General features: G+C 49.4%; 2 non-coding genes and 58 pseudogenes across 2 annotated transcripts; all 60 read left to right on the top strand.

Moving 5' to 3' along the window:
* Nucleotides 1-18: 18 nt before the first annotated feature.
* Nucleotides 19-137, top strand: LOC144191163 (5S ribosomal RNA; annotated as a pseudogene).
* Nucleotides 138-193: 56 nt separating this feature from the next.
* Nucleotides 194-312, top strand: LOC144189444 (5S ribosomal RNA; annotated as a pseudogene).
* A 56-nt stretch (nucleotides 313-368) lies between these two features.
* Nucleotides 369-487, top strand: LOC144190016 (5S ribosomal RNA; annotated as a pseudogene).
* Nucleotides 488-543: 56 nt separating this feature from the next.
* LOC144185949 (5S ribosomal RNA) lies at nucleotides 544-662 on the top strand (annotated as a pseudogene).
* A 56-nt stretch (nucleotides 663-718) lies between these two features.
* LOC144190015 (5S ribosomal RNA) lies at nucleotides 719-837 on the top strand (annotated as a pseudogene).
* Nucleotides 838-893: 56 nt separating this feature from the next.
* LOC144185948 (5S ribosomal RNA) lies at nucleotides 894-1,012 on the top strand (annotated as a pseudogene).
* Nucleotides 1,013-1,068: 56 nt separating this feature from the next.
* On the top strand, nucleotides 1,069-1,187 carry LOC144183095 (5S ribosomal RNA; annotated as a pseudogene).
* A 56-nt stretch (nucleotides 1,188-1,243) lies between these two features.
* On the top strand, nucleotides 1,244-1,362 carry LOC144190115 (5S ribosomal RNA; annotated as a pseudogene).
* A 56-nt stretch (nucleotides 1,363-1,418) lies between these two features.
* On the top strand, nucleotides 1,419-1,547 carry LOC144184468 (5S ribosomal RNA; annotated as a pseudogene).
* Nucleotides 1,548-1,603: 56 nt separating this feature from the next.
* Nucleotides 1,604-1,732, top strand: LOC144186087 (5S ribosomal RNA; annotated as a pseudogene).
* A 56-nt stretch (nucleotides 1,733-1,788) lies between these two features.
* On the top strand, nucleotides 1,789-1,907 carry LOC144191478 (5S ribosomal RNA; annotated as a pseudogene).
* Nucleotides 1,908-1,963: 56 nt separating this feature from the next.
* Nucleotides 1,964-2,082, top strand: LOC144186591 (5S ribosomal RNA; annotated as a pseudogene).
* Nucleotides 2,083-2,138: 56 nt separating this feature from the next.
* LOC144186795 (5S ribosomal RNA) lies at nucleotides 2,139-2,257 on the top strand (annotated as a pseudogene).
* A 56-nt stretch (nucleotides 2,258-2,313) lies between these two features.
* LOC144189064 (5S ribosomal RNA) lies at nucleotides 2,314-2,432 on the top strand (annotated as a pseudogene).
* Nucleotides 2,433-2,488: 56 nt separating this feature from the next.
* LOC144183727 (5S ribosomal RNA) lies at nucleotides 2,489-2,607 on the top strand (annotated as a pseudogene).
* A 56-nt stretch (nucleotides 2,608-2,663) lies between these two features.
* LOC144182701 (5S ribosomal RNA) lies at nucleotides 2,664-2,782 on the top strand (annotated as a pseudogene).
* A 56-nt stretch (nucleotides 2,783-2,838) lies between these two features.
* LOC144190053 (5S ribosomal RNA) lies at nucleotides 2,839-2,957 on the top strand (annotated as a pseudogene).
* A 56-nt stretch (nucleotides 2,958-3,013) lies between these two features.
* Nucleotides 3,014-3,132, top strand: LOC144190245 (5S ribosomal RNA; annotated as a pseudogene).
* Nucleotides 3,133-3,188: 56 nt separating this feature from the next.
* On the top strand, nucleotides 3,189-3,307 carry LOC144182553 (5S ribosomal RNA; annotated as a pseudogene).
* A 56-nt stretch (nucleotides 3,308-3,363) lies between these two features.
* LOC144185030 (5S ribosomal RNA) lies at nucleotides 3,364-3,482 on the top strand (annotated as a pseudogene).
* Nucleotides 3,483-3,538: 56 nt separating this feature from the next.
* On the top strand, nucleotides 3,539-3,657 carry LOC144189392 (5S ribosomal RNA; annotated as a pseudogene).
* A 56-nt stretch (nucleotides 3,658-3,713) lies between these two features.
* LOC144186794 (5S ribosomal RNA) lies at nucleotides 3,714-3,832 on the top strand (annotated as a pseudogene).
* A 56-nt stretch (nucleotides 3,833-3,888) lies between these two features.
* On the top strand, nucleotides 3,889-4,007 carry LOC144182546 (5S ribosomal RNA; annotated as a pseudogene).
* A 56-nt stretch (nucleotides 4,008-4,063) lies between these two features.
* Nucleotides 4,064-4,182, top strand: LOC144188198 (5S ribosomal RNA; annotated as a pseudogene).
* Nucleotides 4,183-4,238: 56 nt separating this feature from the next.
* On the top strand, nucleotides 4,239-4,357 carry LOC144191739 (5S ribosomal RNA; annotated as a pseudogene).
* Nucleotides 4,358-4,413: 56 nt separating this feature from the next.
* Nucleotides 4,414-4,532, top strand: LOC144184614 (5S ribosomal RNA; annotated as a pseudogene).
* Nucleotides 4,533-4,588: 56 nt separating this feature from the next.
* LOC144186471 (5S ribosomal RNA) lies at nucleotides 4,589-4,707 on the top strand (annotated as a pseudogene).
* A 56-nt stretch (nucleotides 4,708-4,763) lies between these two features.
* On the top strand, nucleotides 4,764-4,882 carry LOC144189887 (5S ribosomal RNA; annotated as a pseudogene).
* A 56-nt stretch (nucleotides 4,883-4,938) lies between these two features.
* Nucleotides 4,939-5,057, top strand: LOC144183089 (5S ribosomal RNA; annotated as a pseudogene).
* A 56-nt stretch (nucleotides 5,058-5,113) lies between these two features.
* LOC144182526 (5S ribosomal RNA) lies at nucleotides 5,114-5,232 on the top strand (annotated as a pseudogene).
* Nucleotides 5,233-5,288: 56 nt separating this feature from the next.
* On the top strand, nucleotides 5,289-5,407 carry LOC144191448 (5S ribosomal RNA; annotated as a pseudogene).
* A 56-nt stretch (nucleotides 5,408-5,463) lies between these two features.
* On the top strand, nucleotides 5,464-5,582 carry LOC144183088 (5S ribosomal RNA; annotated as a pseudogene).
* Nucleotides 5,583-5,638: 56 nt separating this feature from the next.
* Nucleotides 5,639-5,757, top strand: LOC144187606 (5S ribosomal RNA; annotated as a pseudogene).
* Nucleotides 5,758-5,813: 56 nt separating this feature from the next.
* On the top strand, nucleotides 5,814-5,932 carry LOC144191605 (5S ribosomal RNA; annotated as a pseudogene).
* Nucleotides 5,933-5,988: 56 nt separating this feature from the next.
* On the top strand, nucleotides 5,989-6,107 carry LOC144182377 (5S ribosomal RNA; annotated as a pseudogene).
* Nucleotides 6,108-6,163: 56 nt separating this feature from the next.
* Nucleotides 6,164-6,282, top strand: LOC144186793 (5S ribosomal RNA; annotated as a pseudogene).
* Nucleotides 6,283-6,338: 56 nt separating this feature from the next.
* LOC144187259 (5S ribosomal RNA) lies at nucleotides 6,339-6,457 on the top strand (annotated as a pseudogene).
* Nucleotides 6,458-6,513: 56 nt separating this feature from the next.
* On the top strand, nucleotides 6,514-6,632 carry LOC144188197 (5S ribosomal RNA; annotated as a pseudogene).
* A 56-nt stretch (nucleotides 6,633-6,688) lies between these two features.
* Nucleotides 6,689-6,807, top strand: LOC144188059 (5S ribosomal RNA; annotated as a pseudogene).
* Nucleotides 6,808-6,863: 56 nt separating this feature from the next.
* Nucleotides 6,864-6,982, top strand: LOC144189885 (5S ribosomal RNA; annotated as a pseudogene).
* Nucleotides 6,983-7,038: 56 nt separating this feature from the next.
* Nucleotides 7,039-7,157, top strand: LOC144185996 (5S ribosomal RNA; annotated as a pseudogene).
* Nucleotides 7,158-7,213: 56 nt separating this feature from the next.
* Nucleotides 7,214-7,332, top strand: LOC144183650 (5S ribosomal RNA; annotated as a pseudogene).
* Nucleotides 7,333-7,388: 56 nt separating this feature from the next.
* LOC144186852 (5S ribosomal RNA) lies at nucleotides 7,389-7,517 on the top strand (annotated as a pseudogene).
* Nucleotides 7,518-7,573: 56 nt separating this feature from the next.
* Nucleotides 7,574-7,702, top strand: LOC144186572 (5S ribosomal RNA; annotated as a pseudogene).
* A 56-nt stretch (nucleotides 7,703-7,758) lies between these two features.
* Nucleotides 7,759-7,887, top strand: LOC144187057 (5S ribosomal RNA; annotated as a pseudogene).
* A 56-nt stretch (nucleotides 7,888-7,943) lies between these two features.
* On the top strand, nucleotides 7,944-8,072 carry LOC144185605 (5S ribosomal RNA; annotated as a pseudogene).
* A 56-nt stretch (nucleotides 8,073-8,128) lies between these two features.
* Nucleotides 8,129-8,247, top strand: LOC144188795 (5S ribosomal RNA; annotated as a pseudogene).
* A 3,427-nt stretch (nucleotides 8,248-11,674) lies between these two features.
* On the top strand, nucleotides 11,675-11,793 carry LOC144187342 (5S ribosomal RNA; annotated as a pseudogene).
* Nucleotides 11,794-11,849: 56 nt separating this feature from the next.
* Nucleotides 11,850-11,968, top strand: LOC144191557 (5S ribosomal RNA). The gene has a single exon (XR_013325012.1). It is a non-coding gene; the product is annotated as a 5S ribosomal RNA (ribosomal RNA).
* Nucleotides 11,969-12,024: 56 nt separating this feature from the next.
* Nucleotides 12,025-12,143, top strand: LOC144183469 (5S ribosomal RNA; annotated as a pseudogene).
* A 56-nt stretch (nucleotides 12,144-12,199) lies between these two features.
* On the top strand, nucleotides 12,200-12,318 carry LOC144187955 (5S ribosomal RNA; annotated as a pseudogene).
* A 56-nt stretch (nucleotides 12,319-12,374) lies between these two features.
* Nucleotides 12,375-12,493, top strand: LOC144189279 (5S ribosomal RNA; annotated as a pseudogene).
* Nucleotides 12,494-12,549: 56 nt separating this feature from the next.
* On the top strand, nucleotides 12,550-12,668 carry LOC144189037 (5S ribosomal RNA; annotated as a pseudogene).
* A 3,427-nt stretch (nucleotides 12,669-16,095) lies between these two features.
* LOC144187795 (5S ribosomal RNA) lies at nucleotides 16,096-16,214 on the top strand (annotated as a pseudogene).
* Nucleotides 16,215-16,270: 56 nt separating this feature from the next.
* Nucleotides 16,271-16,389, top strand: LOC144191437 (5S ribosomal RNA). Its single transcript, XR_013325010.1, has one exon. It is a non-coding gene; the product is annotated as a 5S ribosomal RNA (ribosomal RNA).
* A 56-nt stretch (nucleotides 16,390-16,445) lies between these two features.
* LOC144183468 (5S ribosomal RNA) lies at nucleotides 16,446-16,564 on the top strand (annotated as a pseudogene).
* Nucleotides 16,565-16,620: 56 nt separating this feature from the next.
* Nucleotides 16,621-16,739, top strand: LOC144187909 (5S ribosomal RNA; annotated as a pseudogene).
* Nucleotides 16,740-16,795: 56 nt separating this feature from the next.
* Nucleotides 16,796-16,914, top strand: LOC144190964 (5S ribosomal RNA; annotated as a pseudogene).
* A 56-nt stretch (nucleotides 16,915-16,970) lies between these two features.
* On the top strand, nucleotides 16,971-17,089 carry LOC144188984 (5S ribosomal RNA; annotated as a pseudogene).
* Nucleotides 17,090-17,145: 56 nt separating this feature from the next.
* Nucleotides 17,146-17,264, top strand: LOC144189566 (5S ribosomal RNA; annotated as a pseudogene).
* Nucleotides 17,265-19,852: the final 2,588 nt, after the last annotated feature.

Genomic DNA, 19,852 nt, shown 5'->3' with positions numbered 1-19,852 from the left:
ATCTGCAAGAGCAGTACCGCTCACGGCCATACCACCCTGAAAAGGCCCGATCTCGCCCGATCTCGGAAGCCAAGCATAGTTCGGCCTGGTTAGTACCTGATTGGGAGACCGCTTGGGAATACCAGGTGCTGTGAGCATCATACCCCGCATCTTTTTCGACATTTCATGGGTGTCCATCTGCAAGAGCAGTATCGCTCACGGCCATACCACCCTGAAAAAGCCTGATCTCGTCCGATCTCGGAAGCCAAGCAAAGTTCGGCCTGGTTAGTACCTGATTGGGAGACCGCTTGGGAATACCAGGTGCTGTGAGCATCATACCCCGCATCTTTTTCGACATTTCATGGGTGTCCATCTGCAAGAGCAGTACCGCTCACGGCCATACCACCCTGAAAAGGCCCGATCTCGTCCGATCTCGGAAGCCAAGCATGGTTCGGCCTGGTTAGTACCTGATTGGGAGAGCGCTTGGGAATACCAGGTGCTGTGAGCATCATACCCCGCATCTTTTTCGACATTTCATGGGTGTCCATCTGCAAGGGCAATACCGCTCACGGCCATACCACCCTGAAAAGGCCCGATCTCGTCCGATCTCTGCAGCCAAGCATTGTTCGGCCTGGTTAGTACCTGATTGGGAGACCGCTTGGGAATACCAGATGCTGTGAGCGTCATACCCCGCATCTTTTTCGACATTTCATGGGTGTCCATCTGCAAGAGCAGTACCGCTCACGGCCATACCACCCTGAAAAGGCCCGATCTCGTCCGATCTCGGAAGCCAAGCATGGTTCGGCCTGGTTAGTACCTGATTGGGAGAGCGCTTGGGAATACCAGGTGCTGTGAGCATCATACCCCGCATCTTTTTCGACATTTCATGGGTGTCCATCTGCAAGGGCAATACCGCTCACGGCCATACCACCCTGAAAAGGCCCGATCTCGTCCGATCTCTGCAGCCAAGCATTGTTCGGCCTGGTTAGTACCTGATTGGGAGACCGCTTGGGAATACCAGATGCTGTGAGCGTCATACCCCGCATCTTTTTCGACATTTCATGGGTGTCCATCTGCAAGCCCAGTACCGCTCACGGCCATACCACCCTGAAAAGGCCCGATCTCGTCCGACCTCGGAAGCCAAGCATGGTTCGGCCTGGTTAGTACCTGATTGGGAGACCGCTTGGGAATACCAGGTGCTGTGAGCACCATACCCCGCATCTTTTTCGACATTTCATGGGTGTCCATCTGCAGGAGCAGTACCGCTCACGGCCATACCACCCTGAAAAGGCCCGATCTCGTCCGATCTCGGCAGCCAAGCATGCTTCGGCCTGGTTAGTACCTGATTGGGAGACCGCTTGGGAATACCAGGTGCTGTGAGCATCATATCCTGCATCTTTTTCGACATTTCATGGGTGTCCATCTGCAAGAGCAGTACCGCTCACGGCCATACCACCCTGATAAGGCCCGATCTCGTCCGATCTCGTCTGATCTCGGCAGCCAAGCATGGTTCGGCCTGGTTAGTACCTGATTGGGAGACCGCTTGGGAAATCCAGGTGCTGTGAGCATCATACACCGCATCTTTTTCGACATTTCATGGGTGTCCATCTGCAAGAGCAGTACCGCTCACGGCCATACCACCCTGATAAGGCCCGATCTCGTCCGATCTCGTCCGATCTCGGCAGCCAAGCATTGTTCGGCCTGGTTAGTACCTGATTGGGAGACCGCTTGGGAATACCAGGTGCTGTGAGCATCATACCCCGCATCTTTTTCGACATTTCATGGGTGTCCATCTGCTGGTGCAGTACCGCTTACGGCCATACCACCCTGAAAAGGCCCGATCTCGTCCGATCTCGGAAGCCAAGCATGGTTCGGCCTGTTTAGTACCTGATTGGGAGACCGCTTGGGAATACCAAGTGCTGTGAGCATCATACCCCGCATCTTTTTCGACATTTCATGGGTGTCCATCTGCTAGTGCAGTACTGCTCACGGCCATACCACCCTGAAAAGCCCCGATCTCGTCCAATCTCGGAAGCCAAGCATGGTTCAGCCTGTTTAGTACCTGAATGGGAGACCGCTTGGGAATACCAGCTGCTGTGAGCATCATACCCCGCATCTTTTTCGACATTTCATGGGTGTCCATCTGCAAGAGCAGTACCGCTCACGGCCATACCACCCTGAAAAGGCCCGATCTCGTCCTGTCTCGGCAGCCAAGCATGGTTCGGCCCGTTTAGTACCTGATTGGGAGACCGCTTGGGAATACCAAGTGCTGTGAGCATCATACCCCGCATCTTTTTCGACATTTCATGGGTGTCCATCTGCAAGAGCAGTACCGCTCACGGCCATACCACCCTGAAAAGGCCCGATCTCGTCCGATCTCGGAAGCCAAGCATTGTTCGGCCTGGTTAGTACCTGATTGGGAGACCGCTTGGGAATACCAGGTGCTGTGAGCATCATACCCCGCATCTTTTTCGACATTTCATGGGTGTCCATCTGCTAGTGCAGTACCGCTCACGGCCATACCACCCCGAAAAGGCCCGATCTCGTCCGATCTCGGAAGCCAAGCATGATTCGGCATGGTTAGTACCTGATTGGGAGACCGCTTGGGAATACCAGGTGCTGTGAGCATCATACCCCGCATCTTTTTCGACATTTCATGGGTGTCCATCTGCAAGAGCAGTACCGCTCACGGCTATGCCACCCTGAAAAGGCCCGATCTCCTCCGATCTCGGAAGCCAAGCATTGTTCGGCCTGGTTAGTACCTGATTGGGAGACCGCTTGGGAATACCAGGTGCTGTGAGCATCATACCCAGCATCTTTTTCGACATTTCATGGGTGTCCATCTGCTGGTGCAGTACCGCTCACGGCCATACCACCCTGAAAAGGCCCGATCTCGTCTGATCTCGGAAGCCAAGCATGGTTCGGCCTGGTTAGTACCTGATTGGGAGACCGCTTGGGAATACCAGGTCCTGTGAGCATCATACCCCGCATCTTTTTCGACATTTCATGGGTGTCCATCTGCAAGAGCAGTACCGCTCACGGCCATACCACCCTGAAAAGGCCCGATCACGTCTGATCTCGGAAGCCAAGCATGGTTCGGCCTGTTTAGTACCTGATTGGGAGACCGCTTGGGAATACCAGGTGCTGTGAGTATCATACCCCGCATCTTTTTCGACATTTCATGGGTGTCCATCTGCAAGAGCAGTACCGCTCACGGCCATACCACCCTGAAAAGGCCCGATCTCGCCCGATCTCGGAAGCCAAGCATTGTTCGGCCTGTTTAGTACCTGATTGGGAGACCGCTTGGGAATACCAGGTGCTGTGAGCATCATACCCCGCATCTTTTTCGACATTTCATGGGTGTCCATCTGCTAATGCAGTACCGCTCACGGCCATACCACCCTGAAAAGGCCCGATCTCGTCCTGTCTCGGCAGCCAAGCATGGTTCGGCCCGTTTAGTACCTGATTGGGAGACCGCTTGGGAATACCAGGTGCTGTGAGCATCATACCCAGCATCTTTTTCGACATTTCATGGGTGTCCATCTGCTGGTGCAGTACCGCTCACGGCCATACCACCCTGAAAAGGCCCGATCTCGTCTGATCTCGGAAGCCAAGCATGGTTCGGCCTGGTTAGTACCTGATTGGGAGACCACTTGGGAATACCAAGTGCTGTGAGCATCATACCCCGCATCTTTTTCGACATTTCATGGGTGTCCATCTGCTAGTGCAGTACCGCTCACGGCCATACCACCCTGAAAAGGCCCGATCTCGTCCTGTCTCGGCAGCCAAGCATGGTTCGGCCCGTTTAGTACCTGATTGGGAGACCGCTTGGGAATACCAAGTGCTGTGAGCATCATACCCCGCATCTTTTTCGACATTTCATGGGTGTCCATCTGCAAGAGCAGTACCGCTTACGGCCATACCACCCTGAAAAGGCCCGATCTCGTCCGATCTCGGAAGCCAAGCATGGTTCGGCCTGGTTAGTACCTGATTGGGAGACCACTTGGGAATACCAGGTGCTGTGAGCATCATACCCCGCATCTTTTTCGACATTTCATGGGTGTCCATCTGCTAGTGCAGTACCGCTCACGGCCATACCACCCCGAAAAGGCCCGATCTCGTCCGATCTCGGAAGCCAAGCATGGTTCGGCCTGGTTAGTACCTGATTGGGAGACCGCTTGGGAATACCAGGTGCTGTGAGCATCATACCCCGCATCTTTTTCGACATTTCATGGGTGTCCATCTGCAAGAGCAGTACCGCTCACGGCCATACCACCCTGAAAAGGCCCGATCTCGTCCGATCTCGAAAGCCAAGCATGGTTCAGCCTGTTTAGTACCTGAATGGGAGACCGCTTGGGAATACCAGGTGCTGTGAGCATCATACCCCGCATCTTTTTCGACATTTCATGGGTGTCCATCTGCAAGAGCAGTACCGCTCACGGCCATACCACCCTGAAAAGGCCCGATCTCGTCCTGTCTCGGCAGCCAAGCATGGTTCGGCCCGTTTAGTACCTGATTGGGAGACCGCTTGGGAATACCAGGTGCTGTGAGCTTCATACCCCGCATCTTTTTCGACATTTCATGGGTGTCCATCTGCAAGACCAGTACCGCTCTCGGCCATACCACCCTGAAAAGGCCCGATCTCGTCCTGTCTCGGCAGCCAAGCATGGTTCGGCCCGTTTAGTACCTGATTGGGAGACCGCTTGGGAATACCAGGTGCTGTGAGCATCATACCCAGCATCTTTTTCGACATTTCATGGGTGTCCATCTGCTGGTGCAGTACCGCTCACGGCCATACCACCCTGAAAAGGCCCGATCTCGTCTGATCTCGGAAGCCAAGCATGGTTCGGCCTGGTTAGTACCTGATTGGGAGACCGCTTGGGAATACCAGATGCTGTGAGCATCATACCCCGCATCTTTTTCGACATTTCATGGGTGTCCATCTGCAAGAGCAGTACCGCTCACGGCCATACCACCCTGAAAAGGCTCGATCTCGCCCGATCTCGGAAGCCAAGCATGGTTCGGCCTGGTTAGTACCTGATTGGGAGACCGCTTGGGAATACCAGGTCCTGTGAGCATCATACCCCGCATCTTTTTCGACATTTCATGGGTGTCCATCTGCTAGTGCAGTACCGCTCACGGCCATACCACCCTGAAAAGGCCCGATCTCGTCCGATCTTTGAAGCCAAGCATGGTTCGGCCTGTTTAGTACCTGATTGGGAGACCGCTTGGGAATACCAGGTGCTGTGAGCATCATACCCCGCATCTTTTTCGACATTTCATGGGTGTCCATCTGCATGAACAGTACCGCTCACGGCCATACCACCCTGAAAAGGCCCTATCTCGTCCGATCTTGGAAGCCAAGCATGGTTCGGCCTGTTTAGTACCTGATTGGGAGACCGCTTGGGAATACCAGGTGCTGTGAGCATCATACCCCGCATCTTTTTCGACATTTCATGGGTGTCCATCTGCAAGAGCAGTACCGCTCACGGCCATACCACCCTGAAAAGGCTCGATCTCGCCCGATCTCGGAAGCCAAGCATGGTTCGGCCTGGTTAGTACCTGATTGGGAGACCGCTTGGGAATACCAGGTCCTGTGAGCATCATACCCCGCATCTTTTTCGACATTTCATGGGTGTCCATCTGCTAGTGCAGTACCGCTCACGGCCATACCACCCTGAAAAGGCCCGATCTCGTCCGATCTCGGAAGCCAAGCATGGTTCGGCCTGTTTAGTACCTGATTGGGAGACCGCTTGGGAATACCAGGTGCTGTGAGCATCATACCCCGCATCTTTTTCGACATTTCATGGGTGTCCATCTGCAAGAGCAGTACTGCTTACGGCCATACCACCCTGAAAAGGACCGATCTCGTCCGATCTCGGAAGCCAAGCATGGCTCGGCCTGGTTAGTACCTGATTGGGAGACCGCTTGGGAATACCAGGTACCGTGAGCATCATACCCCGCATCTTTTTCGACATTTCATGGGTGTCCATCTGCAAGAGCAGTACCGCTCACGGCCATACCACCCTGAAAAGGCCCGATCTCGTCCGATCTCGGAAGCCAAGCATGGTTCGGCCTGGTTAGTACCTGATTGGGAGACGGCTTGGGAATACCAAGTGCTGTGAGCATCATACCCCGCATCTTTTTCGACATTTCATGGGTGTCCATCTGCTAGTGCAGTACCGCTCACGGCCATACCACCCTGAAAAGGCCCGATCTCGTCCTGTCTCGGCAGCCAAGCATGGTTCGGCCCGTTTAGTACCTGATTGGGAGACCGCTTGGGAATACCAAGTGCTGTGAGCATCATACCCCGCATCTTTTTCGACATTTCATGGGTGTCCATCTGCAAAAGCAGTACCGCTTACGGCCATACCACCCTGAAAAGGCCCGATCTCGTCTGATCTCGGAAGCCAAGCATGGTTCGGCCTGGTTAGTACCTGATTGGGAGACCACTTGGGAATACCAGGTGCTGTGAGCATCATACCCCGCATCTTTTTCGACATTTCATGGGTGTCCATCTGCTAGTGCAGTACCGCTCACGGCCATACCACCCCGAAAAGGCCCGATCTCGTCCGATCTCGGAAGCCAAGCATGGTTCGGCCTGGTTAGTACCTGATTGGGAGACCGCTTGGGAATACCAGGTGCTGTGAGCATCATACCCCGCATCTTTTTCGACATTTCATGGGTGTCCATCTGCAAGAGCAGTACCGCTCACGGCCATACCACCCTGAAAAGGCCCGATCTCCTCTGATCTCGGAAGCCAAGCATGGTTCGGCCTGGTTAGTACCTGATTGGGAGACCGCTTGGGAATACCAGGTGCTGTGAGCATCATACCCAGCATCTTTTTCGACATTTCATGGGTGTCCATCTGCTGGTGCAGTACCGCTCACGGCCATACCACCCTGAAAAGGCCCGATCTCGTCTGATCTCGGAAGCCAAGCATGGTTCGGCCTGGTTAGTACCTGATTGGGAGACCGCTTGGGAATACCAGATGCTGTGAGCATCATACCCCGCACCTTTTTCGACATTTCATGGGTGTCCATCTGCTAGTGCAGTACCGCCCCCGGCCATACCACCCTGAAAAGGCCCAATCTCGTCCGATCTCGGAAGCCAAGCATGGTTCGGCCTGGTTAGTACCTGATTGGGAGGCCCCTTGGGAATACCAGGTGCTGTGAGCATCATACCCCGCATCTTTTTCGACATTTCATGGGTGTCCATCTGCAGGCGCAGTACCACTCGCGGCCATACCACCCTGAAAAGGCCCGATCTCGTCCGATCTCAGAAGCCAAGCAAGGTTCGGCCTGGTTCGTACCTGATTGGGAGACCGCTTGGGAATACCAGGTGCTGTGAGCATCATACCCCGCATATTTTTCGACATTTCATGGGTGTCCATCTGCTAGTACAGTACCACTCACGGCCATACCACCCTGAAAAGGCCCGATCTCGCCCGATCTCGTCCGATCTCGGCAGCCAAGCATGGTTCGGCCTGGTTAGAACCTGATTGGGAGACCGCTTGGGAATACCAGGTGCTGTGAGCATCATACCCCGCATCTTTTTCGACATTTCATGGGTGTCCATCTGCAAGAGCAGTACCGCTCACGGCCATACCACCCTGAAAAGGCCCGATCTCGCCCGATCTCGTCCGATCTCGGCAGCCAAGCATGGTTCGGCCTGGTTGGTACCTGATTGGGAGACTGGTTGGGAATACCAGGTGCTGTGAGCATCATACCCCGCACCTTTTTCGACATTTCATGGGTGTCCATCTGCAAGAGCAGTACCGCTCACGGCCATACCACCCTGATAAGGCCCGATCTCGCCCGATCTCGTCCGATCTCGGCAGCCAAGCAGGGTTCCGCCTGTTTAGTACCTGATTGGGAGACCGCTTGGGAATACCAGATGCTGTGAGCATCTTGCCCCGCATCTTTTTCGACATTTCATGGGTGTCCATCTGCAAAAGCAGTACCGCTCACGGCCATACCACCCTGAAAAGGCCCGATCTCGCCCGATCTCGTCCGATCTCGGCAGCCAAGCATGGTTCGGCCTGGTTCGTACCTGATTGGTAGACCGCTTGGGAATACCAGGTGCTGTGAGCATCATGCCCCGCATCTTTTTCGACATTTCATGGGTGTCCATCTGCAAGAGCAGTACCGCTCACGGCCATACCACCCTGAAAAGGCCCGATCTCGTCCGATCTCGGCAGCCAAGCATGGTTCGGCCTGTTTAGTACCTGATTGGGAGACCGCTTGGGAATACCAGGTGCTGTGAGCATCATACCCCGCATCTTTTTCGACATTTCATGGGTGATCTATCTGAAATCCAGATCAAATTCTGGATTTCAGATAGATCAGTTGTCATCATGCACCTTTTACCAAGACTGGACCTATAGTAGGACTTAGATGGAGAGCTATCTTAAAAAGAACATGTCCTCATTACTTGGGGGAGAAACAAAGGATCCAAAATCACTCAGAGCTGTCAGGAGTGGTTGGATTGCCTTTCCTGGCATGACGTCACGATAACTATCAGCTGTCACTAATTACGTGATTAGATTATTTTTGGTATTTAAGCATTATGATTTTCTGTGGACGCGGTTGGATCGACTGGTTAAGTTCTGGTTTCGTTTCCTGTTAATCCTCGTAGTAATTGCTGTTTCCATTGACGCCACGCCGCATGTTCAGTTCGTTTGTAATGAGTGGTCAAGCCAAGTTGTTTAAGTTATGTTACCCCGTTTATTAAATCAACCAACAAGAGCTACAGATCTGCCTCACCTTTCCAATTACTTCGGCGACTCTGCATCTGGGTTCAACTTACCCTACGATCGCGTCGCACTACGCGGCGAAATCGTAACAGCACGATCCAACCATTATGGACCCAGCGGAGCGCCACCCACGCTCGCGCCGACGCACTCGGCGACGCAAACCATCCACCTCGAAGACACCGGACTGCTTGGAATGTATAAGAAACCCCTCAGAATCGTTTAGGAATTTTGTAATGGACACACCGTGGTGCGGGGCTCTCAGGCACATCATTTCTAGAGATGAGCCACAGCTGGTAGAAGAGTTAGAGCCGCAGCGTACTCATACGCCCCACCACTGCTATGCACGTCGCCCTGGGAAGCCTTTACCGTTTCATCATGATGCCCAGGTGCGTACAACCACCAGAGAGCGCCCAAGTTATCTTATGCCTATGCCCAGAGGAATTGATTCACCATGGAGGGAGCCTGAAGATTCTGGTGAGGAGGACACCCGTTGAGGAAGTTCCCCACGGCCAGCAGCGTGGCCAGGATCTTCTTGAAGGTCCGGTTGCCGGCCAGCTGCTCCATGCCCAACTTCAGGTCAAACAGGGGCTCGGCGATCTCCTGCTCGAGTGCCTCATAGTTGAGTTTGAAAGACCACAGCTGCAGGCGGGGGGTCAAGGCGCTGACGGAAGCCAGGCCCGAGAGGAATTCCTCGGCCGTCCCCAGGGGAACGTCGGGATTGGCCGAGCGAGCCTCGCGGATCTTCTGCTTCTCCTCCTCTGTGGGCGTCATGCTCAGGATCTTCTCCACACCCTCCTTGTTGATGGCAAAGTCGTCAAAGTTGAGGATGGCGCTCTTGATGACGTGAACGGCGGGCAGGACCGTCATCCCGATGTTGATGGCGGTGCTCCGCTCGGAGTCCAGAACCAGGATCTCGGACTTTTTGCTCTCTGGCGCTTTCTTGGCCCATGGCGTCTCTTTGGCCCTGGACTCAAAGAGGTGCTCCAGCTTCCCCATGTCCACTTGGACCTTGTCCAGTGACGCCAAAAATAATCTAATCACGTAATTAGTGACAGCTGATAGTTATCGTGACGTCATGCCAGGAAAGGCAATCCAACCTCTCCTGACAAGAGCATCAAATAAAGACAATTTGTCGGTCTTTCGGGAACAGATTTTCTTGAAAAATAACCCTTTCGCTATGATTTCTAGAATTTTACTGACATAATGCAAGTGCATTCGCAGCTAGCCCTCAGAGATAAAATGAGTTGGATTTCCATCTCCAACAATACCAGCCGATATGTTATTTGAGGTTCTTGATCTGAATGAATTAAATGACCTCCGGTATGCAGTACAACTGTAGAGCAATTACTTTAAATTATGTTCATTCTTTTGTCCCCCGCCTGGTGCCCGTAGATAGCTGGGATAGGCCTTAGCACCCCCCGTGACCCTTGTGAGGATAAGCGGTTGAGAGAATGAATGAATGAAAGAATACTAAACAATGTCTTTCACATGACGATCATTTATACTAAACAATTACTATTAGTTTAAGCATGTGAAACTATGATAAAATATGATTTGGATTTTACAGCATGTTTTCGTAACCTGTTTTATGTTTATTTATATAAACAATAGACACCTTGTAAAGCATTGCTGTTGCTTCACATGTATTTCTTAGGGGCCTAACATTCAACCACATCTAAGCAGCAGTACTTGTAGACTTGCATTCTGTGAAGCGCAAAGTGTCCTTCTGTTCTAAAGAGACAGAACAGCAAGAAAAGGACTCTGTGCAACCTTCTTTACTCTGTAACAGCGGGATGATGCTTTTTGTGTAGAAAGGATGGAGTACAAAGTGTAAGCGAATGAGTGGAAAGTACTGCAGACAATGTATGACTGTTTTTTTCTATTTTTTTTCCGTGCAGTTGAGGAGTGTAGTTTGCAAGATCCAGCATGCCAGTACTATTGAATGCTGGGTATTTTGCTGAGCCTTCTTTAAAAATTACTTCTCTTATCATGTAAAAGTAGTGATATCTGAACAGACAGAAGAATAGTCAGTCATTTTCTTCTTAAAAAAATAAAAATAAAATACTTGTGGTTGCTAGAGTTATACAGTAAAAAAGGGGTGTGTGCATGTGGTGGTGGAGCAATATAATTTTAGTTTCAGTGAAATGAAAAATCTACAATAGTGTTCCAATAAATTGGTGGTTATTGAAGTGCTATACCAATTGAATGTAATTTCTGGTAAAATTCTGTAGCTCCAGTGTTTAACCATAAATCCTATGTGATTTTTTGTTTTACAGTATAAAATGTGAAAACACTTATAAATCCCATTTAAATTCAGTGAATTAATTTAGTTGTGCTGCCACTACAACATTGCACCCAATCAGTTAGTCTTTAATTGAATCTGATTACCAGTCGATTTGAATTGAATGACTTGACCCCGCTGAGATATTTTCTCTAAAAGAATAATGGAGTTGCTTATTTGACTATTTAGTATTGTTATTTTGTTATCTTTTTGCTTTTGGTGCTTTTTTTAAACATCTACTACTTTACATTATAATTGCTTGATCTGAGGTAGTTGGGTTGTAAAGGTTTAAATCAAAATTCAAAGTACGGTAATACACATATATACACACGATGCAACAGATGTGCAGTCCATTTGCAGCGTCCAGAAGTAAAACAACATGTGAAAATTGAGTGTATAGAGTGCAAAAAGTCTTACTGCAATCAAGCTGACTTTACTCCTTTGTTATTATTGCTGACTCAAAGACAAATACCAATTTGGCCTGAAATGCACAAAAGTAAAACATAGCTGTATATATTCCTGCCTTTTCCCCCCTCTTTTATAACCTGAATATTCCAACTGACTTAGAATAATGTCAAATCCCAATTGATTTGGGTAGCAGGTGTAGAAGGTCGAATTAATACTTTAGCTCATGGGTGTCCATCTGCAAGAGCAGTACCGCTCACGGCCATACCACCCTGAAAAGGCCTGATCTCGTCCGATATCGGAAGCCAAGCATGGTTGGGCCTGGTTAGTAGCTGGTTGGGAGACCGCTTGGGAATACCAGGTGCTGTGAGCATCATACCCCGCATCTTTTTCGACATTTCATGGGTGTCCATCTGCTAGTGCAGTACCGCTCACGGCCATACCACCCTGAAAAGGCCCGATCTCGTCCGATCTTGGAAGCCAAGCATGGTTGGGCCTGGTTAGTACCTGGTTGGGAGACCGCTTGGGAATACCAGGTGCTGTGAGCATCATACCCCGCATCTTTTTCGACATTTCATGGGTGTCCATCTGCAAAAGCAGTACTGCTCACGGCCATACCACCCTGAAAAGGCCCGATCTCGCCCGATCTCGGAAGCCAAGCATGGTTAGACTTGTTTAGTACCAGATTGGGAGACCGCTTGGGAATACCAGGTGCTGTGAGAACCATGCCCCGCATCTTTTTCGACATTTCATGGGTGTCCATCTGCTAGTGCAGTACCGTTTACGGCCATACCACCCTGAAAAGGCCCGATCTCGTCCGATCTCGGAAGCCAAGCATGGTTCGGCCTGGTTAGTACCTGATTGGGAGACCGCTTGGGAATACCAGGTGCTGTGAGCATCATACCCCGCATCTTTTTCGACATTTCATGGGTGTCCATCTGCAAGAGCAGTACCGCTCACGGCCATACCACCCTGAAAAGGCCCGATCTCCTCCGATCTCGGAAGCCAAGCATGGTTCGGCCTGTTTAGTACCTGATTGGGAGACCGCTTGGGAATACCAGGTGCTGTGAGCAGCATACCCCGCATCTTTTTCGACATTTCATGGGTGTCCATCTACAAAAGCAGTACCGCTCACGGCTATACCATCCTGAAAAGGCCCGATCTCGTCCGATCTCGGAAGCCAAGCATGGTACGGCCTGGTTAGTACCTGATTGGGAGACCGCTTGGGAATACCAGGTGCTGTGAGCATCATACCCCGCATCTTTTTCGACATTTCATGGGTGATCTATCTGAAATCCAGATCAAATTCTGGATTTCAGATAGATCAGTTGTCATCATGCACCTTTTACCAAGACTGGACCTATAGTAGGACTTAGATGGAGAGCTATCTTAAAAAGAACATGTCCTCATTACTTGGGGGAGAAACAAAGGATCCAAAATCACTCAGAGCTGTCAGGAGTGGTTGGATTGCCTTTCCTGGCATGACGTCACGATAACTATCAGCTGTCACTAATTACGTGATTAGATTATTTTTGGTATTTAAGCATTATGATTTTCTGTGGACGCGGTTGGATCGACTGGTTAAGTTCTGGTTTCGTTTCCTGTTAATCCTCGTAGTAATTGCTGTTTCCATTGACGCCACGCCGCATGTTCAGTTCGTTTGTAATGAGTGGTCAAGCCAAGTTGTTTAAGTTATGTTACCCCGTTTATTAAATCAACCAACAAGAGCTACAGATCTGCCTCACCTTTCCAATTACTTCGGCGACTCTGCATCTGGGTTCAACTTACCCTACGATCGCGTCGCACTACGCGGCGAAATCGTAACAGCACGATCCAACCATTATGGACCCAGCGGAGCGCCACCCACGCTCGCGCCGACGCACTCGGCGACGCAAACCATCCACCTCGAAGACACCGGACTGCTTGGAATGTATAAGAAACCCCTCAGAATCGTTTAGGAATTTTGTAATGGACACACCGTGGTGCGGGGCTCTCAGGCACATCATTTCTAGAGATGAGCCACAGCTGGTAGAAGAGTTAGAGCCGCAGCGTACTCATACGCCCCACCACTGCTATGCACGTCGCCCTGGGAAGCCTTTACCGTTTCATCATGATGCCCAGGTGCGTACAACCACCAGAGAGCGCCCAAGTTATCTTATGCCTATGCCCAGAGGAATTGATTCACCATGGAGGGAGCCTGAAGATTCTGGTGAGGAGGACACCCGTTGAGGAAGTTCCCCACGGCCAGCAGCGTGGCCAGGATCTTCTTGAAGGTCCGGTTGCCGGCCAGCTGCTCCATGCCCAACTTCAGGTCAAACAGGGGCTCGGCGATCTCCTGCTCGAGTGCCTCATAGTTGAGTTTGAAAGACCACAGCTGCAGGCGGGGGGTCAAGGCGCTGACGGAAGCCAGGCCCGAGAGGAATTCCTCGGCCGTCCCCAGGGGAACGTCGGGATTGGCCGAGCGAGCCTCGCGGATCTTCTGCTTCTCCTCCTCTGTGGGCGTCATGCTCAGGATCTTCTCCACACCCTCCTTGTTGATGGCAAAGTCGTCAAAGTTGAGGATGGCGCTCTTGATGACGTGAACGGCGGGCAGGACCGTCATCCCGATGTTGATGGCGGTGCTCCGCTTGGAGTCCAGGACCAGGATCTCGGACTTTTTGCTCTCTGGCGCTTTCTTGGCCCATGGCGTCTCTTTGGCCCTGGACTCAAAGAGGTGCTCCAGCTTCCCCATGTCCACTTGGACCTTGTCCAGTGACGCCAAAAATAATCTAATCACGTAATTAGTGACAGCTGATAGTTATCGTGACGTCATGCCAGGAAAGGCAATCCAACCTCTCCTGACAAGAGCATCAAATAAAGACAATTTGTCGGTCTTTCGGGAACAGATTTTCTTGAAAAATAACCCTTTCGCTATGATTTCTAGAATTTTACTGACATAATGCAAGTGCATTCGCAGCTAGCCCTCAGAGATAAAATGAGTTGGATTTCCATCTCCAACAATACCAGCCGATATGTTATTTGAGGTTCTTGATCTGAATGAATTAAATGACCTCCGGTATGCAGTACAACTGTAGAGCAATTACTTTAAATTATGTTCATTCTTTTGTCCCCCGCCTGGTGCCCGTAGATAGCTGGGATAGGCCTTAGCACCCCCCGTGACCCTTGTGAGGATAAGCGGTTGAGAGAATGAATGAATGAAAGAATACTAAACAATGTCTTTCACATGACGATCATTTATACTAAACAATTACTATTAGTTTAAGCATGTGAAACTATGATAAAATATGATTTGGATTTTACAGCATGTTTTCGTAACCTGTTTTATGTTTATTTATATAAACAATAGACACCTTGTAAAGCATTGCTGTTGCTTCACATGTATTTCTTAGGGGCCTAACATTCAACCACATCTAAGCAGCAGTACTTGTAGACTTGCATTCTGTGAAGCGCAAAGTGTCCTTCTGTTCTAAAGAGACAGAACAGCAAGAAAAGGACTCTGTGCAACCTTCTTTACTCTGTAACAGCGGGATGATGCTTTTTGTGTAGAAAGGATGGAGTACAAAGTGTAAGCGAATGAGTGGAAAGTACTGCGGACAATGTATGACTGTTTTTTTCTATTTTTTTTCCGTGCAGTTGAGGAGTGTAGTTTGCAAGTTCCAGCATGCCAGTACTATTGAATGCTGGGTATTTTGCTGAGCCTTCTTTAAAAATTACTTCTCTTATCATGTAAAAGTAGTGATATCTGAACAGACAGAAGAATAGTCAGTCATTTTCTTCTTAAAAAAATAAAAATAAAATACTTGTGGTTGCTAGAGTTATACAGTAAAAAAGGGGTGTGTGCATGTGGTGGTGGAGCAATATAATTTTAGTTTCAGTGAAATGAAAAATCTACAATAGTGTTCCAATAAATTGGTGGTTATTGAAGTGCTATACCAATTGAATGTAATTTCTGGTAAAATTCTGTAGCTCCAGTGTTTAACCATAAATCCTATGTGATTTTTTGTTTTACAGTATAAAATGTGAAAACACTTATAAATCCCATTTAAATTCAGTGCATTCATTTAGTTGTGCTGCCACTACAACATTGCACCCAATCAGTTAGTCTTTAATTGAATCTGATTACCAGTCGATTTGAATTGAATGACTTGACCCCGCTGAGATATTTTCTCTAAAAGAATAATGGAGTTGCTTATTTGACTATTTAGTATTGTTATTTTGTTATCTTTTTGCATTTGGTGCTTTTTTTAAACATCTACTACTTTACATTATAATTGCTTGATCTGAGGTAGTTGGGTTGTAAAGGTTTAAATCAAAATTCAAAGTACGGTAATACACATATATACACACGATGCAACAGATGTGCAGTCCATTTGCAGCGTCCAGAAGTAAAACAACATGTGAAAATTGAGTGTATAGAGTGCAAAAAGTCTTACTGCAATCAAGCTGACTTTACTCCTTTGTTATTATTGCTGACTCAAAGACAAATACCAATTTGGCCTGAAATGCACAAAAGTAAAACATAGCTGTATATATTCCTGCCTTTTCCCCCCTCTTTTATAACCTGAATATTCCAACTGACTTTGAATAATGTCAAATCCCAATTGATTTGGGTAGCAGGTGTAGAAGGTCGAATTAATACTTTAGCTCATGGGTGTCCATCTGCAAGAGCAGTACCGCTCACGGCCATACCACCCTGAAAAGGCCTGATCTCGTCCGATCTCGGAAGCCAAGCATGGTTCGGCCTGGTTAGTACCTGATTGGGAGACCGCTTGGGAATACCAGGTGCTGTGAGCATCATACCCCGCATCTTTTTCGACATTTCATGGGTGTCCATCTGCTAGTGCAGTACCGCTCACGGCCATACCACCCTGAAAAGGCCCGATCTCGTCCGATCTTGGAAGCCAAGCATGGTTGGGCCTGGTTAGTACCTGGTTGGGAGACCGCTTGGGAATACCAGGTGCTGTGAGCATCATACCCCGCATCTTTTTCGACATTTCATGGGTGTCCATCTGCAAAAGCAGTACCGCTCACGGCCATACCACCCTGAAAAGGCCCGATCTCGCCCGATCTCGGAAGCCAAGCATGGTTAGACTTGTTTAGTACCAGATTGGGAGACCGCTTGGGAATACCAGGTGCTGTGAGAACCATGCCCCGCATCTTTTTCGACATTTCATGGGTGTCCATCTGCTAGTGCAGTACCGTTCACGGCCATACCACCCTGAAAAGGCCCGATCTCGTCCGATCTCGGAAGCCAAGCGTGGTTCGGCCTGGTTAGTACCTGATTGGGAGACCGCTTGGGAATACCAGGTGCTGTGAGCATCATACCCCGCATCTTTTTCGACATTTCATGGGTGTCCATCTGCAAGAGCAGTACCGCTCACGGCCAAACCACCCTGAAAAGGCCCGATCTCCTCCGATCTCGGAAGCCAAGCATGGTTCGGCCTGTTTAGTACCTGATTGGGAGACCGCTTGGGAATACCAGGTGCTGTGAGCAGCATACCCCGCATCTTTTTCGACATTTCATGGGTGTCCATCTGCAAAAGCAGTACCGCTCACGGCCATACCACCCTGAAAAGGCCCGATCTCGTCCGATCTCGGAAGCCAAGCATGGTTCGGCCTGGTTAGTACCTGATTGGGAGACCGCTTGGGAATACCAGGTGCAGTGAGCATCATACCCTGCATCTTTTTCGACATTTCATGGGTGTCCATCTGCAGAAGCAGTACCGCTCACGGCCATACCACCCTGAAAAGGCCCGATCTCGTTCGATCTCGGAAGCCAAGCATGGTACGGCCTGGTTAGTACCTGATTGGGAGACCGCTTGGAAATACCAGGTGCTGTGAGCATCATACCCCGCATCTTTTTCGACATTTCATGGGTGATCTATCTGAAATCCAGATCAAATTCTGGATTTCAGATAGATCAGTTGTCATCATGCACCTTTTACCAAGACTGGACCTATAGTAGGACTTAGATGGAGAGCTATCTTAAAAAGAACATGTCCTCATTACTTGGGGGAGAAACAAAGGATCCAAAATCACTCAGAGCTGTCAGGAGTGGTTGGATTGCCTTTCCTGGCATGACGTCACGATAACTATCAGCTGTCACTAATTACGTGATTAGATTATTTTTGGTATTTAAGCATTATGATTTTCTGTGGACGCGGTTGGATCGACTGGTTAAGTTCTGGTTTCGTTTCCTGTTAATCCTCGTAGTAATTGCTGTTTCCATTGACGCCACGCCGCATGTTCAGTTCGTTTGTAATGAGTGGTCAAGCCAAGTTGTTTAAGTTATGTTACCCCGTTTATTAAATCAACCAACAAGAGCTACAGATCTGCCTCACCTTTCCAATTACTTCGGCGACTCTGCATCTGGGTTCAACTTACCCTACGATCGCGTCGCACTACGCGGCGAAATCGTAACAGCACGATCCAACCATTATGGACCCAGCGGAGCGCCACCCACGCTCGCGCCGACGCACTCGGCGACGCAAACCATCCACCTCGAAGACACCGGACTGCTTGGAATGTATAAGAAACCCCTCAGAATCGTTTAGGAATTTTGTAATGGACACACCGTGGTGCGGGGCTCTCAGGCACATCATTTCTAGAGATGAGCCACAGCTGGTAGAAGAGTTAGAGCCGCAGCGTACTCATACGCCCCACCACTGCTATGCACGTCGCCCTGGGAAGCCTTTACCGTTTCATCATGATGCCCAGGTGCGTACAACCACCAGAGAGCGCCCAAGTTATCTTATGCCTATGCCCAGAGGAATTGATTCACCATGGAGGGAGCCTGAAGATTCTGGTGAGGAGGACACCCGTTGAGGAAGTTCCCCACGGCCAGCAGCGTGGCCAGGATCTTCTTGAAGGTCCGGTTGCCGGCCAGCTGCTCCATGCCCAACTTCAGGTCAAACAGGGGCTCGGCGATCTCCTGCTCGAGTGCCTCATAGTTGAGTTTGAAAGACCACAGCTGCAGGCGGGGGGTCAAGGCGCTGACGGAAGCCAGGCCCGAGAGGAATTCCTCGGCCGTCCCCAGGGGAACGTCGGGATTGGCCGAGCGAGCCTCGCGGATCTTCTGCTTCTCCTCCTCTGTGGGCGTCATGCTCAGGATCTTCTCCACACCCTCCTTGTTGATGGCAAAGTCGTCAAAGTTGAGGATGGCGCTCTTGATGACGTGAACGGCGGGCAGGACCGTCATCCCGATGTTGATGGCGGTGCTCCGCTCGGAGTCCAGAACCAGGATCTCGGACTTTTTGCTCTCTGGCGCTTTCTTGGCCCATGGCGTCTCTTTGGCCCTGGACTCAAAGAGGTGCTCCAGCTTCCCCATGTCCACTTGGACCTTGTCCAGTGACGCCAAAAATAATCTAATCACGTAATTAGTGACAGCTGATAGTTATCGTGACGTCATGCCAGGAAAGGCAATCCAACCTCTCCTGACAAGAGCATCAAATAAAGACAATTTGTCGGTCTTTCGGGAACAGATTTTCTTGAAAAATAACCCTTTCGCTATGATTTCTAGAATTTTACTGACATAATGCAAGTGCATTCGCAGCTAGCCCTCAGAGATAAAATGAGTTGGATTTCCATCTCCAACAATACCAGCCGATATGTTATTTGAGGTTCTTGATCTGAATGAATTAAATGACCTCCGGTATGCAGTACAACTGTAGAGCAATTACTTTAAATTATGTTCATTCTTTTGTCCCCCGCCTGGTGCCCGTAGATAGCTGGGATAGGCCTTAGCACCCCCCGTGACCCTTGTGAGGATAAGCGGTTGAGAGAATGAATGAATGAAAGAATACTAAACAATGTCTTTCACATGACGATCATTTATACTAAACAATTACTATTAGTTTAAGCATGTGAAACTATGATAAAATATGATTTGGATTTTACAGCATGTTTTTGTAACCTGTTTTATGTTTATTTATATAAACAATAGACACCTTGTAAAGCATTGCTGTTGCTTCACATGTATTTCTTAGGGGCCTAACATTCAACCACATCTAAGCAGCAGTACTTGTAGACTTGCATTCTGTGAAGCGCAAAGTGTCCTTCTGTTCTAAAGAGACAGAACAGCAAGAAAAGGACTCTGTGCAACCTTCTTTACTCTGTAACAGCGGGATGATGCTTTTTGTGTAGAAAGGATGGAGTACAAAGTGTAAGCGAATGAGTGGAAAGTACTGCAGACAATGTATGACTGTTTTTTTCTATTTTTTTTTCCGTGCAGTTGAGGAGTATAGTTTGCAAGATCCAGCATGCCAGTACTATTGAATGCTGGGTATTTTGCTGAGCCTTCTTTAAAAATTACTTCTCTTATCATGTAAAAGTAGTGATATCTGAACAGACAGAAGAATAGTCAGTCATTTTCTTCTTAAAAAAATAAAAATAAAATACTTGTGGTTGCTAGAGTTATACAGTAAAAAAGGGGT

The sequence above is a fragment of the Stigmatopora nigra genome, unplaced genomic scaffold, assembly GCF_051989575.1.
Source record: "Stigmatopora nigra isolate UIUO_SnigA unplaced genomic scaffold, RoL_Snig_1.1 HiC_scaffold_24, whole genome shotgun sequence".
NCBI lineage: Eukaryota > Metazoa > Chordata > Actinopteri > Syngnathiformes > Syngnathidae > Stigmatopora > Stigmatopora nigra.
The sequence above is the reverse complement of the archived record's forward strand: the minus strand, read 5'-3'. Positions and strand labels throughout refer to the sequence as shown.